Source organism: Gobio gobio (genome assembly GCF_949357685.1).
Source record: "Gobio gobio genome assembly, chromosome: 18".
NCBI lineage: Eukaryota > Metazoa > Chordata > Actinopteri > Cypriniformes > Gobionidae > Gobio > Gobio gobio.
Window position 1 is genome coordinate 34,102,772 of NC_137111.1, and position 18,358 is coordinate 34,121,129.

Here is an 18,358-nt window from a genome sequence, read left to right on the forward strand (position 1 = left end):
AACCCGCCCGCAACTCGGACCGCAAAAAAAAAAGAAGAAAATATTGTACCCGACCCGCTTCCTGACCCGCATTTTTTAAAAGTAGTAAATGTTCATCGTAGCGTCATTGGGCCTTTGAGAAAATGTTTCAGGCCCTGACGCGGTGTCGCTCAGAGGTGCAGCGGCGAGAGCAGGCAGTTCTTGAGGCGGCCCATCATTTTCCATTTCAGCTGTCTAGATGCATATTATTGATGAACACGATGTTTATGTTTCAACCCGGCTTGAAGAATTAATCAGCAAGCCCTTAGGAGCGCAAACTGTTCTTTTTCTGAATGCTGTATGATATAGCCTAGTGTTATGTAAAACAGGCTTGATTTATTCATTTATTTAGTTTCATTTTCTTAACAATTAAGATGCTGCATGTGTTTATCCAGTCTAATCGAAGTGTGCGTCTCTCCCCCGACTTTCCCAGCAAAAATCCCGCCCCTTCTCAGAAAATACATAAAACTGACTTTTCGGAGCTATGCGTTTAAAAGTAGCCTATTAAAATGGTACAATGGCATTGCTCAGTTCAACGTTTTGGGAAATAGGGCATTTTTGTCCCGCGTCAGCATTTATTCAAAAGTTAACGCTCAACATTCAAAAGGTAAATAAGGATTTATTGACGACCCGACCGACCGTGACCCGAATATCATTAAAAATATTTTTGGATGACTCGTAACCGCGGGTAACCGCGGGTGACCGCAGGCACCCGCTCATTTTGGATCAACCCGCGCATCACTGGTCCTTGCTAAATAAAAGTATTATTTTTAAATATACTGACCCCGTACATTTTAACAGTAGTGTATTAAACAAATTACTAATTAAATGTACCTGCTGAAATTCTCTGAATTGTAATTCATTAAATTCCACTTCCTGTCATACCAATTCACAATCATGAATTGAAAGGCGTCCAATTTTTTATTTCTAAATTTCGCCCCATCCCAGTGATCCACTGAGACAGGAAGCTCTGTAAGCATGTCTATCAAGATGTCTCTCAGCCTAACTAGCCCTTAGGGTGGTCTATGAGAGCCAATGTTACTCTGGAGGTGGACTGGGAGGAAATGGATCATAACGTTTGGAAAACCTCAGGGAAGAGTGGACGAGACACAGTGAGGGCAGTTGAGAAATGAATGAGAAAAGGAAAATGGAAAAAAGTTGTCTAATGGCTGGAACTGAGAGTGCATAAACTCTGTGGCATGATTTAAAATCCTCCAGTGTTAAATGAACCTCACCACTAAAAGCTGTCACCAATACCCTTTTAATGGACATGCCTATGGACAGCCCAGAGAAGAAGTCCCAAAAAGAATGAAAGTAATATACTCTGAAAAGCTTCGAGCGGGTGTGTGCAATCTGATCTACGATCATTTAACAGAGCAGGAAGACAAAGTGGGAATGAAACAAGCGTGGAAAGGATGGTAGTCTGTGTTAAAGACTAACATACTCCTGTGTGCATGTTTATGTGGGAGTGTTAACACAATTAACCAGCTTACCATGAGCCTGGCAGAGACTCCAGGGCTCCCATTGTCATGCATTATTCACCCGCACCGATCATTAGAATTAATCTGAACCCTCACATATAGCTCCTGCTCCCCACTGGGCAGCCATCTTTACTGAAATCTTGAGATGGTGCAGAGACAGCGACAACATCCAATGTTTGATATGGCTCTTTGTGGAATACTGGATCCAGGCCTGATCTCATTCTTCACAATAGATGATCTTTCTTTCACTGATCTTGCTGAGGATATTTACAACCATAAATGTACACCCTTTTGAAAGATACAATCCATAATACTTTTATTTTTTCTTTCTTTTTATTATATTATTATGTACTATATTATGTTATTTTTTTATTATATTATATTATAATATTATAGAATGTTTAACACCCTGTCAAACTTAAGTTAAGTTCCTTGGTTCCTCATTCACCTGTTCACTCAGTTTTTCTCTGCCTCTGAATCCCATGACACGTCCTGTAATTATTTCATTGACCTTCAGTGTGTTTAGTACATAATGCTTTGTTCCCTTTCAAGGGAACTCGCGTTGCGTCGAGATTGATGCTGTGGGAACGTCATGGCAGGAAGCTATAAAGCGCACCCAGACCAAACATAGTCAGCTTCTGTGTCTTCAGCATGCACTCTGTATGAAACTGTCTCTGTCTATTTATTGTTGTTTGTCCCCAAGCATAATATATATCTAGACAGGAGTATAATGGCGAGCAAACAGCATTTTGGATTGTGTGTTCCTCCCTGCCCTCGATTCATTACGAGTGGGGATACACGTGATGTGTTGTTAGTTTGGGAGTGAGCATGCACGGTCAGCTCTAGTAAAAGGGGGCTGCCAGTGTTCATTCATAAATTCCCGATGTGTAACATATGCACTACCGAGAGTTTTAGCTCTGCTCATGTTGGGTTTCTTCTGGAGGGAAGAAAGTCAATAAAGACTTTCAATAAAGAGACTGAACGAGTCAGTCATGCAGCTAAAATTCAAAATGTTAACCTTGAGACAAATCATGCCACAGATCAGATTCGAGGACTGGTTTGTCACGATAGATCTCAAGGACGCACTTCCATATATCCATCCTTCCATATCACAGGAAGTTCCTGAGGTTTGCTTTCAGGGGCAAAGTATACCAATATTGAGTTCTTCCATTCGGCTTAGCAATATCATCCCGCACTTTCACGAAATGCGTAGATGCAGCTTTAGCGCCTGCAGGGTATTCGCATCATGAACTACATCAACGATTGGTTGATTCTGGCTCAGTCGCATCAGTTAGCAGTTCGGCACCCCGAGGAAGTGGAGCTCATATGGGGTTGCAGATGTGGCTGTGCTGCGTCTGTACATGGTTTCCCTGATTGTTCTGATCCCTGGAGTTTTAGACAACAATGTTATGGAAGTGTGGGTTTGGCCTCTGAGGGGTCTCTTAACTGAGGTTGTTGAGGCCACGATCACTCTAGCGTTCCCTGTGCAGGAAACAAACACGTGTCCTCCATGGTGCGTTGGAGAAGGAGGGGTATGGCAGCTTTGCAACCTTGTATTAGGGGTATCCCTACAAGAGGTGAATGATGCGGTGGGCTGTTCCTTTCTCCACACACTCGTCAGGGTTTACAAACTAGTTTTGGGCCGGGGTCCCAGGTGTTTCTGTCTTTGTTGTGCTCGCCTGATTTCACACAAGACAGACGCTGGTCACTATGGTGGCATTGGTATAGACGTTCCCACAGCTTGCCCATCTCGATGCAACGCGAATTCCCTGAAAGAGGGAACGGCTCGGTTGAAAGGCAACGGCTCGGTTACGATAGTAACCACGTTTCACTGAAGAGGGAACGAGATATTGCGTCACCCTGCCATACTTCCGGCATGCCTGTGATCGACTTGCTTAGACCTATCAGAAGCTGACTATGTTTGGTCTGGGTGCGCTTTATAGCTTCATGCCATGAAGTCACCCACCTATTGTTACGGGTGTGTTCAGGCAGGAAGGCAAAGACAGGTAAGTAGAATACTCAAACAACGTTTAATACTCAGGATACTCAGGAGACTGACATATAACATAGCAACACACCTTACATAAACGTGAACAGACCAAGAATGAATGAACAAAGAGGAACTTAAATACAAACACAGATGACTGGATAAATGAAGGACAGGTGATACAGGAGATGATTGACTAAACACAGCTGAACAGAACTAGACTAACGAGGGTAACTAAGGAAACAGACAAGTTGCAGGAAACTCAGACAAAGGAACATGTGACAAATGAAACCAGGAAGTACATGAAACAAAAACAACAGAGACAGACTAGATATGTGACACCTATATGCCATTGGACTGATTTCACAAGTGCTTCACAACGCAATCACGCAGTGCGTTCCCACAGCGTCAATCTCAACGCAACGTCTTGTTTCCTCTTCAGGGAACCGAGGTTACAGCTGTAACTGAGGTGTTTTCTTTTAGCTTGAGGCGAGACACGGCAGGTGAAAACATAGTTTTTTTCATGCAGTGGTCAATTTTGAGATTTTGGGCCAGTTTGCTCCCTTAACATGTAAGCTTTCATGTAAAAATAAAAAAATATTAATATTACACATTAAGAATTCACATTCACAGAAACATGTCATGCTTGGTATCATTATAAAGCTCTCAGTCTCACACACAGCGCTGTCTAATCCAAATATGGACATTTCCTTTAAAGAACTGACCAACCACGAAAGTTTGCAGCCGAAAACCACATCTTATTTGTCGATGTGAATTTCTCACTACGCGCTGCCCTTTTTCTTCTGTATTCTCCACCTGAAAGTGCAAACAACGCCGAAATCAGCTCATAAACGCTCACAGAAAAGACCAAGTAGCAAGAGCTAGTAAAAAGAAAGTAAACAACAACAGATTAGACGACGAAACCCCGTCAGAATTCGATTCAAATAGTTATAGATGGACATATACAACAAATAGGGACAGTTTGTCTGCAGTTTTTGTGACTGTTGTTATGTGTGTTTGTTAAGATAGTTCTCTTAAGGTAGTTCTCTAATAGCTATTGCTATTAATAATTTATTAATTGATCAATTTCCACGTTTTAAATATTATACACTACTGATGTTAATGAACTGAATATATATTTTATTTGTAGGTTGGGGTTTTATAGAAATGTAGGCAGTTATACAGTATAAAACTTTAAAGGCCGTTTTCTCAAAATGTGTTTTTTCTCACACTCAGAGTCAGATATATCCACTTCAGTAGCACCTACAAGCACCAACTTTTGCAGTCTTATACTGAACTATATTCTGAAGGCTTCTACAGAGGGATTTGTTGATATATCATTCCTATCCTGACTTATAGGTCCTTTAACTCCAAAGAACATGGCGGAAATTGATTTTTTAAGGCTATTGTCATTATTCTCTAATTTACTAAAGCACAAAATAAGATATCCAGAATCCCCTCTGTAAAAGCCCTCTCATCTATTATGTCAACAAATAGACCACAAATTTTAAACATGGTCCTTTCCAATTTCCAGATTTTGTTTTTGGAAAAATATGCAAATGAGCGTATATTTAAGTTTATAAGGCCTCATTTGCATATTAACACATTCATTTACACAAAACTTGTAATACATTTTTTCATTATGTTTATGCCAGTAATAAACTGGGTACGTTTCACGGTGATATCTTGTAATTAAAAAAAAAATCCCTATTCACCTGTAGTGTCTCGCCTTAAAGGAGAAACGTCTTAATGTACGCATTAGAACCGAATACATTTTTATATGAAAATGTTTAGAGGGTATTTTAGCATGTTAAAAATTAGCAAAAAAAAATTAATGAAATTAATCACAAAATGACTATGGAATTTATTCATACATAAAATAAAATGGTATTTTTCTGTCATGTGGCATTGCAGTCTAGACCTTCAAACCTTAATTTGAGCAGAACAGTGAAAGACCACATTTTTAGAGTCTGTGTGTACTTTACAATACCTTTTAATATGCTTCTCATTCGGTCATCTTCAAAAAAATAAGTGGCTCATCTTCTCATTTGCGTGATATCATTACCTTACAATAATGGCAAAAAAAAATGTGGCATTATGCAAAGAAGAAATGAAAATGGACCTGGTGCACTTTGAGTTTACAATGCAAGTGATAAGAAAATTGCTGACTTTCAAGTTAACCATACTCAGCTCCTGAGATGGTCTTAGGTCGGCTTTAGAGCATGTTTGGAACAAACCAAAACCTGCGTATAAGTTTTCCATGATATAGTGCATCAAAATGAATAAGAATCTGGCAGGAATGAGAGTAGTTATTTATAAAACAGATTATAAAACAGAAGTATACTGGCTCTCTAGATGTTCTGTTTCTCTGTGCCTGCGGCAGATTGTTACATCTCTGTCACTAAGGTTAGTTTTGTTCAGGCCCTAAAAGCTGTTGACTTAAAATCTTGTTAGTATCATGTTCCTCCCAGTCATGTTTTCTTTATTCACTGCAAGCTGATGAAACACTTCATTCATATCATAAAAAGAGGAAGAGTGGAATAGAAAAGGCTGAATTACTAAAAAAATATTTACGGCAACTTTATTATCCCCCACAAAACATTCAAGAGATAATTTTTCTTACCTGTCCCACTCTTTTCTTACTATAACAGATGCATTCTTATCAAGCATATTCAAGTTTATTGTATAAAATACAGCTGGGAGAAGTCTGATTTAATTGAGAGCTTTTGAGGACATAGGAGGAGCAAGCGTAAACTTGTAAACAGACAATGCAGGTAAAAGCAGAGAAGACAAATAAGGGTAATTGGACGGCATAGAAAGATAGATCCCTTGTGACGCAGAACATATTTTGGCTCAAGGTGAGGAGTAATTGCAAAATAATCAGTAGCTCTTTCAGGTGCCAAAATTGGCTGCAGACACACATGCAGATTCACCCTTGGACGTGCTGCTCATCACTTTCTTATTTTCGGTGTCTCTATAATTCTATTAATGTTGCACGGTGGTGGAACTATCATAATATACAAGTCACAGAATACAAAGCAATCTGTAATACTTGGAGAAAGCTAACCGTTAGCATTCCCATTCATTAGTTCCCTGGGAGTATAAGAGATACTGTCCAAACCAAACAATCTACAATTCATTCTCAACTATGAGTTCACTCACTCATACTGTCACTACAATAATGCAACTACTCATAAACAGTTGTCAGTGGTCCACCACAAGTGACCCCTAAATGATTCACAAATGAGAGCTACATGCTGTAGTCGTATCGGCAGCAGGCCCGCCAGGATCCGCCCATGATAGAGTGAGTAATGACTCACCTAAGGAAGACTGAAGGCTGTTTGACTACAGACTTCTGATTTATAGTTTGCGCACGGTCTATTGACGATGGCATGTGGATGAAAATATACACACTAACCAGAGAAAACCATAATCCTAATTTATGGAAATGTAATGGAAATTCCTTATTAAGTTAAGAAGATTAAGAACAGAAGAGAAAAAAGCAAGAAACAGAACATTGCAATGAATTTAATGATGCCACTGCTCTGTAAGTAAAAAATAAAAAAACACTTTACAATAAGGTTCTACACATTAACATTGGTTAAATCAATAGCTAACACAAAATAATTTGTTAATTCTATTGGCCGGTTTCACTGACAAGGCTTAAAGGAATAGGTCACCCAAAAATGAAAATTAGCCCATGATTTACTCACCCTCAAGCCATCTAGGTGTATATGACATTCTTCTTTCAGGTGAAAACAATCAGAGTTATATTCAAATATGTAAAAAAAATATATATATGGGTGTACCCATTCATCATAAATACTGTATACTCCACATGTATCCAGGGGGTTAATAAAGGCCTTCTGAAGCGAATCCATGCGTTTGTGAGAAAAATATCCATATTTAACACGTAATAAAGTAAAATATCTAGGTTCCGCCAGACCGCCTTCCGAATTCAAATTACGAAAAAAGTGTAACTGATGCAACGTATATGGCATAGGACGTAGCGTAAGTATTTTGAACTGTGAGAGGCACTGCACTTTCTTCATTAGTTGAATACAGAGGCCGGTCTGGCGGAAGCTAGTTATTTTAATTTTTTTAAGTTTAAAATATGAATATATTTCTTACACAAACCCATCGATTCGATTCTGAAGGCCTTTATTAACCCCCCGGAGCCATGTTTTATAATAGATGGATGCACTTTTTTGGGCTTCAAATTTTAGGCTCCCATTCACTGGACATTTTTTGATATAACTCAGATTGTATTCATCTGAAAGAAGAATATCATATACACCTAGGATAGCTTGAGGGTGAGTAAATCATGGGGTAATTTATATTTTTGGGTGAACTATTCCTTTAAGGGTCCCAGACTAAAATGCATGTTTGAGCTGTCTTAAACTGAAAGAAACTTGCTCTGACCTAACCTAAAATATACCAGTGCCATTGTTTTTGTCTAAGGCATTGTATAAACGCTACTGGCTCTGGCTAAATCTAAGACTTGTCTGTGAAACTGGGCCTATAAGTTCTAATCTTTAAGTCATTCTGAGAATATGATATATATGATCAAATAAAGAATAAAGACATGTAGAAAACATAACACTACAATAAAAATGCTACTCCTTTCCCCAAGCTCTCCAGCTGTAATAATCTGTATTACTGTCCACCTTTCTGGCAATATTCTCAAATAAAAATCAGAAAAAAAGAGAAAAGATGACAAAGTAATGTAGAATTTCCCAGAAATGCCAATGTTTTTGTAAGGAGACAAAAGAGACAAATTGTTTCATCTTGTGAAACCATGCACTTGACAGTGCTCCTTAAATTTAATTAACTTGTTCTCCAACTGAAAACTAATGGAAAATATTTGCATTCAATAAATGTGACTAGAGCCGTCATTCAAAATGCACTGACTACCCGAAGCTCAGCTTTTGTCAAAAAGATGGCTGGAAAACAAATTATAAATGCATTGTGTTCTCCTAAAAACAACCTGTATTAATTGTATTCAAATGCAAAGTTGTTCACTTCCTATTATACTTTATAGAGAACTAAAATGAGTGCAATCCTGGGCATTTTGCACTAGTTTTGGTAGTGTATACCACATTGTATTGCTTGGCACAAAGCAATGCGTGTGACCTCTGCATACCTCTGTATTTATTGCATTTGTTTGCATAATTCTGTCCTCTGAATGGGCAATGAGAGATTTGCTCATATTACTTCATCTACATGTTACATTTGGGAAGACATGAGCAAGCAAACTAAAAACCTCTTAAATGATCTTTTATAGTATTGCAGTGAGTAACCTTTGAAATTTAGAGCATCAATTGTCTGAATTGATGTCTTATTGACGTCACACTCAAAAAAACCACAAGTTTAGTGCTGCATTGTTATATTATAATGTATTTTTTTATTAGCCATGTATTCAACTGGGTTTAAACACAGTTAAATCTGATCCATATATCATGCTCAGTGTAGCAAGCTTTCTACTTCCTTCCAGTGTCCCCTTTTGTTTGAGCTTGCCCTGTCAAATGCAGTCAATATGATGACATTTACAAAAAAGTCAACTCTTGCATTCACACAGTCATTCATCAATTGTGACTATTATGTTTTTAATCAAGAATGAACACATACCGGTAAACGCAGAGAAAAGCCTCTAAAACAGAAATGACTGCACTGACTTTGATCACAAAGTACCCACCCAGCATTCAATGGTCCTGTCTACACCTTCGAACATGTGTCCTGAATTTTGATGTTGCCCATATAAAAGAACAAAGTGTCTGTGATCAGAATGCATTTAAACCGGACTGCTCTGCCATACACGCTCATGGTGACGGACAGTTCAAGCCAATGTTTGCTACTACCTATGTCTATTTCAGAATTGACTTAAATTGACTTAAATTGCAGATGACAGACAGACAGACAGACAGACAGACAGACAGACAGATTAAATGCAGCCATTAAAAAATTATGTTTTATATAGGCTATACCAAGACCATAACCATGTCTTAAACATTTGTATAATTATAACTTTATAATATTTTATTTTAAAATATGCATACATTCACTCTTATTCGCATGTAAACCCTAACGCTGAAAATACTTAATTGGATTGAGTAGAGCCAACTCAAATTAAACTAATTAGTTCAATCAAATTAACTTTTATGAGTAGTTATGTAACGGTTCGGTGCACCAGGAACAGGCTGAAAAGGTGGTCAACCTGGAGTCCTTGAGGACAAAAGGCAGGTGACGACTGGCTAAGAAGCCTCCAGGGTGGTGCCAGTGCTACAGGAGATCACGGAGCCGCCGGAAGCTCAGGAGAACACGGAGGTGCCGGAAGCTCAGGAGACCACGTCGGCTCAGGCATTTCAGGTAGCCATGGCGTCTCGGGCAGTTCAGGATTTATTGAATTAGCTAGTTAAAGCTAGCCAAAGATATTTATTTAAATGTACGAATTAGCTTACTCAAATATTTGAAGTTAAGAGCAATTCAAATGTATGAATTCAAAATACAAATCTGCTTACATTAAGTAAAAAAAAAATTGATGTAACTCATTCGGATTTACAGTGTAAAAACCCAAAACATTTCTTGTCTCATCACATTCGGTTATGGATCACATGAATCATGTAAATACTAGCATGTTCAATTTAAATCAGTGAAATTTCATTTAAAAAGTTGAGTAGTTTGCATCACTGGATATTACTGTTGTCGCTAAAAAATTCTATCATAAAACAGTTGTCAATCATTAAATATTTAGCTACTTACATCTTACCACACACTCTTTCAATGTTAAAAGCTTCGCGTTGGAATTTGCACTTCTGTAAATAGTAAGGCCCGCCTTCTTTGATCTGATTGACCATCTCAATCAATTTGACATTGACGAGTGCAGTTAGACCGCTAAAACAAACCAGCCTAAAAATGTAACTTCTAAAACTTTCTGTCATTTTAACAACAAACAGAGCAGTGCATAATGGAGTGGCAATTTGGTCATTTCTAATTATTGAGGGGATTTATCCCCCTCAATGACTATGGTGGTTACAGCCCTGATATATACAGTTGTATTGAGTACACTTGCATTTGTTGCAAATTTTGGTGACCAAAAAGAAACGAATCCATTCGAGACATGAAGGCTATTCCAAACATTACTGTTTCAAAAGAAGAAAGACAACTGGATCCAAGCAAGATAGAAAGAGAAGTGGATGGCCCAGGTGCACAACAACTAGAGGACAAGTACTTCAGAGTAGTTTGAGAAACAGACTTTTAAAGAAAATACAACATCTGACATTAACAAATAAGAAGAGAAAGGTATGAGAATGGCCAAAAGAACAAATAAATATAGTAAAGTTTTAGAAAGATATAGTAAAGTTTTAGAAATGAGTATTATGGATGGATGAAAGTTAAGGTAGGGACACACCAAACCGATGCCAAAAGAACTATCACTGATGAAAGCCGACTGTGTTGTCGCCTCACGTCGCCTGTGTTGGGGGAAAAAACAGCATTTGAACACACAAAAAAGGACTACAGGCGACTGTCAACTGGCATGGGCGTTCTGCGCCTGTGTGTAAAGGAGTCTGTCTATTTAAGCAGATATATTCGTCTATAATCATCATTCAAAAGGGGAAAGCGAAACTAAGACTGCAGGTATACAAAACATAAACAAAGCAGCGCTTGCTTACCGTTTTGAATATCAATCGTGTTGATCATGTTCTTTCCCCGCTAGAAATTTTGCATTTCCAGAACATTCTCAGAACGTCCCCGCTGGTGTTAAGGACGTCACCTAGTAACGTTCCCAGAATGTTCTGAGACGGTCATGATGTGGAGTTCTTTAAAGGGTTCGGGGATGATATTTGGCGGACCTTCACAGAACATTCAGGACGTTCTCAGATCGTTTAGGAGACCATATTTTATTTGGAAATGTAATGTTCCCAGAACGTCCCCGTTGGTGTCAAGGACATCGCTTGGTAATGTTCCCAGAATGTTCTGAGACAGTCACAATGTGGAGTTCTTTTAGGGATGTGTATTTAACATCCCAAATGTCCTCTTTGTAACGTTGCTATGTGACCATAAAATAACCAGAATGGAACATCTTAGGAAAATTAGGAAAATTCCCATTAGGAAAATATTTGCGCAGTGTTGCTCATGTAAGATGACATAAAATTGTAACAGCCTTCTGTCTGTTCAGTTTTGACTTACTTGCTCACTTTCATCACTTTTGCTCATATTCTCATGCCCTGACTCGCCAACGGTGTGGAACACACCAAAAAAACGGCAGACGCTCAAAAATGGCCTGACGTTGCCCATCGGCCGACTGCCGGCTTGGTGAGTCCCTGGCTTTAGGACCTAAGTTTGAGGTGTTGAGCTGTTAAGGGAACGGTTTAATCAGAATGATCCTACTAGCTACACACTTTGAAAAAGCTGCAGAAAACTTTGAATGAAACCTTCTAAATGAAGCTGTACACTCACCTAAAGGATTGTCAGGAATACCATACTAATACGGTGTTTGACCCCCTTTCGCCTTTAGAACTGCCTTAATTCTATTCTTATTGATTCAACAAGGTGCTGAAAGCATTCTTTAGAAATGTTGGCCCGTATTGATAGGATAGCATCTTGCAGTTGATGGAGATTTGTTGGATACACATCCAGGGTACGAAGCTCCCGTTCCACCACATCTCAAAGATGCTCTATTGGGTTGAGATCTGGTAACTGTGGGGGCCATTTTAGTACAGTGAACTCATTGTCATGTTCAAGAAACCAATTTGAAATGATTCTAGCTTTGTGACATGGTGCATTATCCTGCTGAAAATAGCCATCAGAGGATGGGTACATGGTGGTCATAAAGGGATGGACATGGTCAGAAACAATGCTCAGGTAGGACGTGGCATTTAAATGATGCCCAATTGGCACTAAGGGGCCTAAAGTGTGCCAAGAAAACATCCCCCACACCATTACACCACCACCACCAGCCTGCACAGTGGTAACAAGGCATGATGGATCCATGTTCTCATTCTGTTTACGCCAAATTCTGACTCTACCATCTGAATGTCTCAACAGAAATCAAGACTCATCAGACCAGGCAACATTTTTCCAGTCTTCAACTGTCCAATTTTGGTGAGCTTGTGCAAAATGTAGCCTCTTTTTCCTATTTTTAGTGGAGATGAGTGGTACCCGGTGGGGTCTTCTGCTGTTGTAGCCCATCCGCCTCAAGGTTGTGCATGTTGTGGCTTCACAAATGCTTTGCTGCATACCTCGGTTGTAACGAGTGGTTATTTCAGTCAAAGTTGCTCTTCTATCAGCTTGAATCAGTCGTCCATTCTCCTCTGACCTCTAGCATTAACAAGGCATTTTCGCCCTCAGGACTGCCGCATACTGGATGTTTTTCCCTTTTCACACCATTCTTTGTAAACCATAGAAATGGTTGTGCGTAAAAATCCCAGTAACTGAGCAGATTGTGAAATACGGCCCGCCTGGCACCAAAAACCATGCCACGCTCAAAATTGCTTAAATCACCTTTCTTTCCCATTCTGACATTCAGTTTGGAGTTCAGGAGATTGTCTTGACCAGGACCACACCCCTAAATGCATTGAAGCAACTGCCTTGTGATTGGTTGATTAGATAATTGCATTAATGAGAAATTGAACAGGTGTTCCTAATAATCCTTTAGGTGAGTGTATATGCTGTGTTTCTGTGCACTTGCCCTGATTAGCCATTGCTCAGATTCAAATGATTTATTGCACAATAAATGCGTCATATTAAGGCCATATATTTTGAAGGGCTAAAGTGATTCACACACAGAAACGTCAGTAACTGTGAGAAGCAACCATCATCAGGCTAGTGATTGTATGCTTTCAGTAACTATATACTGAATGATACCTTAGGTATTTGAACGTAGCATCAAATGCATAAAAGACCATGTAAAAGTCAAGCGAGTTCCAAAGGGAGGAAACCTTCCATTTAGGTTTGCACTACTGGCACGCTATTGACATTTCTCTTAATACTAAAACCCATCTGACCACAGTGAGTCAAACATAATGCTTTCCTTTAAGCTCATGTGCAGTGTTAAAAAAAATTTATGTGCTTTTCACATGTAGCCGTATGATTTATACAGGATCTCAGCGCTGACAAGATTAGACAGATCATGCCTCTATTTAAGATCAGTAATGGTAGAAAGAGGATGGAAGTGTTAACTGACAACAAGAGTGATTGTTCCTCTCTACAACATCATCATTTGCTTGCAGATCGATAACGGTGTATTTGTATGTGTGCATTTCTGTGCACAGGTTTTTTATTTACGAGTAAACAGAAGAAAAGCGGAAGTGTAGGGCGGGAGACCTCAGACACCAAAGCATATTTAAAGCGATGAGTTTCTCGATAATTAAATCAAGGAAAGTGGCAGCATGGGAAGAGCCCTCTCACATAAGAGTCACTGCCTATTTACTGCCTATTAGTAACCATAGATCACCCAGTCTCCTGTTGACTCACATACATTAACACACACATTCTCACCGTATTTATGGCCCAATAAATGATACTGCAGATTGGAAGAACGCCAGAGCAGATATTCTGTATTCTTCAAATGTTTAACACGTCCCAACTGCCAGTGCTGTTTTCATCTCTCCATGAAATAAGGCTGGTTCCCTGATTGTGACGAGACTTGATTTCCAAAGTTCTGTTGCACTTTGTGTTTCTACTATCAGTCGACTATATTCAGAGATTTACTACCAACAAAAGAAGACTGTTACATAACTGGGTTTCACTTTCTTTCTTGCTTTCTTTCTAAGAAAGAAAAAAAGAAGAAAGAACTCGCCCCAAAGAGATATAAGACTATAGCTGTTGTGTTATTTCCCTTGACATTTATAATGCCAATTTTCTCTCCACTACACAAGTCTGATTCAAGCCATTCTGGTCTCTACTCTCATGAGAAAAACAGAGAAGCTTGCATTCTGTGTGCTATGGTCACACAAATTTTTTACGACATAATATGCTAATTAATAAAACTAATGACAATTGTTCACATATCTCAATATTTGGTGAGATAAGCTCTCAAAAGTAAAAACATTGTAAGATATTACATTATCGTGGCATTGAAAAAAATGACACAAAAAGTGGTTTATTGCAGATGTTGCTCATCCGAAATTAAAAAAAAATCCTTATTGTATGAAATGTATGGACAAAAAGTTAAAAAGTTTGGGGTCAGTAAGATTTCTGAAGGATCATGTGACACTGATGACTTGAGTAATGACTGCTGAAAATTCAGCTTTGTCATCACAGGAATACATTTCAAATATATTAAAAAGAAAAATCGCAATGATATTTCACAATATTGCTTTTTCAACCATATTTTGATCAAATAAATGAAGCCTTGCATGGTGAGCATAAGAGACTTTAAGAAATTGAAAAACATTAAGAAATCTTATTGACTTTTGAACGGTAGCGTATGGTCAAAGGTCTTTTTTAACCCATTATTATTATTTTTTTATAATTGACTAAATGAATGTGTTAAATTGACAACCCTATTTACAATTTAAAGATTTTACAAGAAGTTTAGAAGTTTAGCATTTTCTGGTTTCATGTAACTATCCAAATCTGTTCTTAATACTGAAATAACTCCTGCCTAAAAATGTAAAAATGTGTTTCTTCATGTAAATGTGACCTATATTTCATATGTTCATTTGGCAGCTGCTACACACTCATGCAGTACTCCCACACCTATGTTCAGTTCCTCACACTTACAGTACATCAGCTCACACCAAACGTGTTACAGTAACAAGCTCTTTATCCAGCAATTTTCTCAAGCACTCTCCATCACCCAGTACAATCAAAGCTACATATCTTACAATCAGTATATTAAATTCTACAGTTATTGATAAAAAAAAAAAAAAGTTAAGATAACAGTTGGGATTTTGCAGATACAATCAGCCAGATGTATCTGCAAGCACATTGACAATGGAGTTCACACCAGGAGCATGTAATTTAATTATACTCATTCAGTATCGGGGCCAGATGGCATCTCTGTAGCCATCACAGACAGACAAGAGAGATGGAAAAATTCAATGAAAATTACAAAGAGAGGTAAGAAGTTTAATTAAAAACAAAAAGGATTTTACACAGTCAAGTTCCACAAACAACTTTAGTTCCACACACTTGAAGATTTTAAGCCCGTTCTAGCGATCAGGGGGCATGGCCCAATTCAAGGTTTGTCAAAAAAAAATTGTCCAAAAAATCCTCAATTGTGTGGTGTCATTACAATTATTTGTAATGATTGTGTCGAAGCCCGCATGATCCTAAATTGTAAATATCAAACAAATAAACCCACGTAGGAGGGGACGTTCTTACAACCTTGCGCAACGTTCCCTAAACACGCTCTAAAGGTGACGAAAATCTCAAATCTGCCTTTGAGGTGATAGCCAATGAGAGCGAGCAAGCTTCACCAATCAGATGTTATGTACTTCTATATCTGAATCTTGGCAGCCACAAACATGCTACGAAAGTGGAGTATTGAGAAAGAAGATAACCCACTGGCGACGTTGATATCTCCATTTGTTTTTCATGTTTGATCTCACAAGTGAGATCTCGTCTTAGTGAAGTTATTAAACGTAATTTCGGGAGGAGTACTCCCATCTAATCTTTCAATTAATACCAAGGTATAAAACGAGCAGCTTACTTCTTCCCGTTGTTAGTTCTTGCAGCATCCCTCCTCCTCCCCTACTCCTCCTTTTTGTACAATTTTGCCTGTTATAGGGGGGCAATCGGAGCTCGGGTAGAATATCCTCTCCGAGCCCCTCTATAGCAGACAGCAAGCCAAATCTGTTTACCACCTTCACCAAGATTATATGGGCACACAAACTCGTGAACTGTGGAAATGTTACTACAATCAACAGGTGTGTGGTCTCGCAGTCCAGACAAATCTTCTAGTGTGTGCATTCTGAGGATTATAATGCTAAAAATAAGTTGAAACTACCCTTTTGTCTGTGGTCTCCCACAGTTTGGAAATTGTCTAGTGTGTTCTGACTCTAAAATATTATTGGAAGAGCAATATTCAAATGCACTGTAACAAAGTCAATGCACACCTCAAAAGAATTTGATATTAAAGCATAATGTTGCCTACATTTATGCTAATAAATTATATTTCTAAGAGGAAGTATGGTTTTTACTATTAACACATTTAATAAGTTACTGCATATTCAAGTCCTTTATCATACTGATGCTGGCTGCCACCAATTTCTAAAAGCAATAAATCACCCAAGGCCATGCATTACAGTGATTTTAGCATATGGTTAAATATTAAAGGTTTTTCGCTTTTAACCTTCTCTAACAATACCATTTTAGCCCTAGTAAAGTCACTTTATTGCATGGCCTCTTTGGGCTTATTTCTTTAATGTATGCTGCTTCAAAGAACCCAGAACCAATACAGTTGTAATGCAGGCTGTGTCTGAAGCAAGAGAGAGTTGGATCCAGGTGCAGCAAAATTGATTTAAACAAACACAATGAATGTTAATCCAGCCAGAAACAGAATACTCCAGACATGAGCAAAACAAAACTGAAACAAGCACACACACACACACACACACACATAACATCCATTGAGGAGAACACCAGACCAAGAACATAGGAAACACTGGGGTATAAATACATAAGATAACAAGGGCTGGAACAAGGAACAGGTGAGGGTAATGAGTTGCTATGGAGACTAACGAGGAAAACTATGGTAAGAAACAAGGCAGCAATGGAAACAAAGAAAACAGGAACTAATCACATGTCAAACAGGAACAATAGCAACAAAAATAGTAAAAAATAAGAATCAAAATAAGAATTCCCTTAAATGTATTAATGTTTTGCCAATCATTATTACATATTTGGGTCTTTAGCGAACTGGTTCTATATCTAACACAGATGGATCTCTACCTGTCACGATAATATAAAACTCTCCTGATATTAGATTAACAATTACAGAAGAATAAAATAAAGCATATTTTGTTACCTTTTGTAGCTTAGAAGGGTTCAGTTTGAGAAGATGTTTTATACCACCATCACTGTCCTCTTCCAAGCTCATTTCCCCGGTACATTCGCCATCTCAAACATATTCTCAAAACTATAATTTTCAACATCTTCAAAATCAGTATTTTGATCACTGACAGCTTCTTCACCATCAAGTGACAATGCCACTAGTATTTGATTGCGTTCAGTACTTGCTCTGCAGTAAATTGCTGAGCCATTTCATTTCGTTTTGCTGATGATACTTCCTTTTCGTTTGTTTTCTGCCTGCGGTAATATGAATAAACCTCACTTCATCATTGCGTATCAGACATTGCCACTTTGTGGAATAAAAGTGATTTGCTTATTCAGTCATTAAAGATTAAATTATTGTTGTGCAGAAAAAAATTACTTAAACTGTTACACACCTCGGGTCGACCCTATACAATTTTTACAAAAAATTAATGGGAAAACAGACATTTTTAAAATAATGTTTTATTGTTATATTGTTTAGAATGAATTGATTGAGGAATAGGATTTGGGAAGGATTGAGTAAGTTGATGACTAACTTAAAAAAAAATTATGAGCAGGAGGGTAGTGAATGACGTCCTGGGTCAATGAAGACCTGAGGTAAGAGTTAAACACAAGATGGGAAAAGAGACAGGAATTTTATAGCATGAGCTAAAGAATTTATAATGTTCATAGTGATGTTTATAAGAATTTATAATGTGACATCAAGAAACACCACCATATAAACAAATCTCACAAAAATACACACATAATTACATACATCATTTAATTTGTTTTGCGTTATGCTTCATTTTCTATGAGAATATGGTGCTTTATTATCTTTTAATTTTAGGTTAAATTATGACCACATTTCATGGTATTCACCCATAGCAACTCA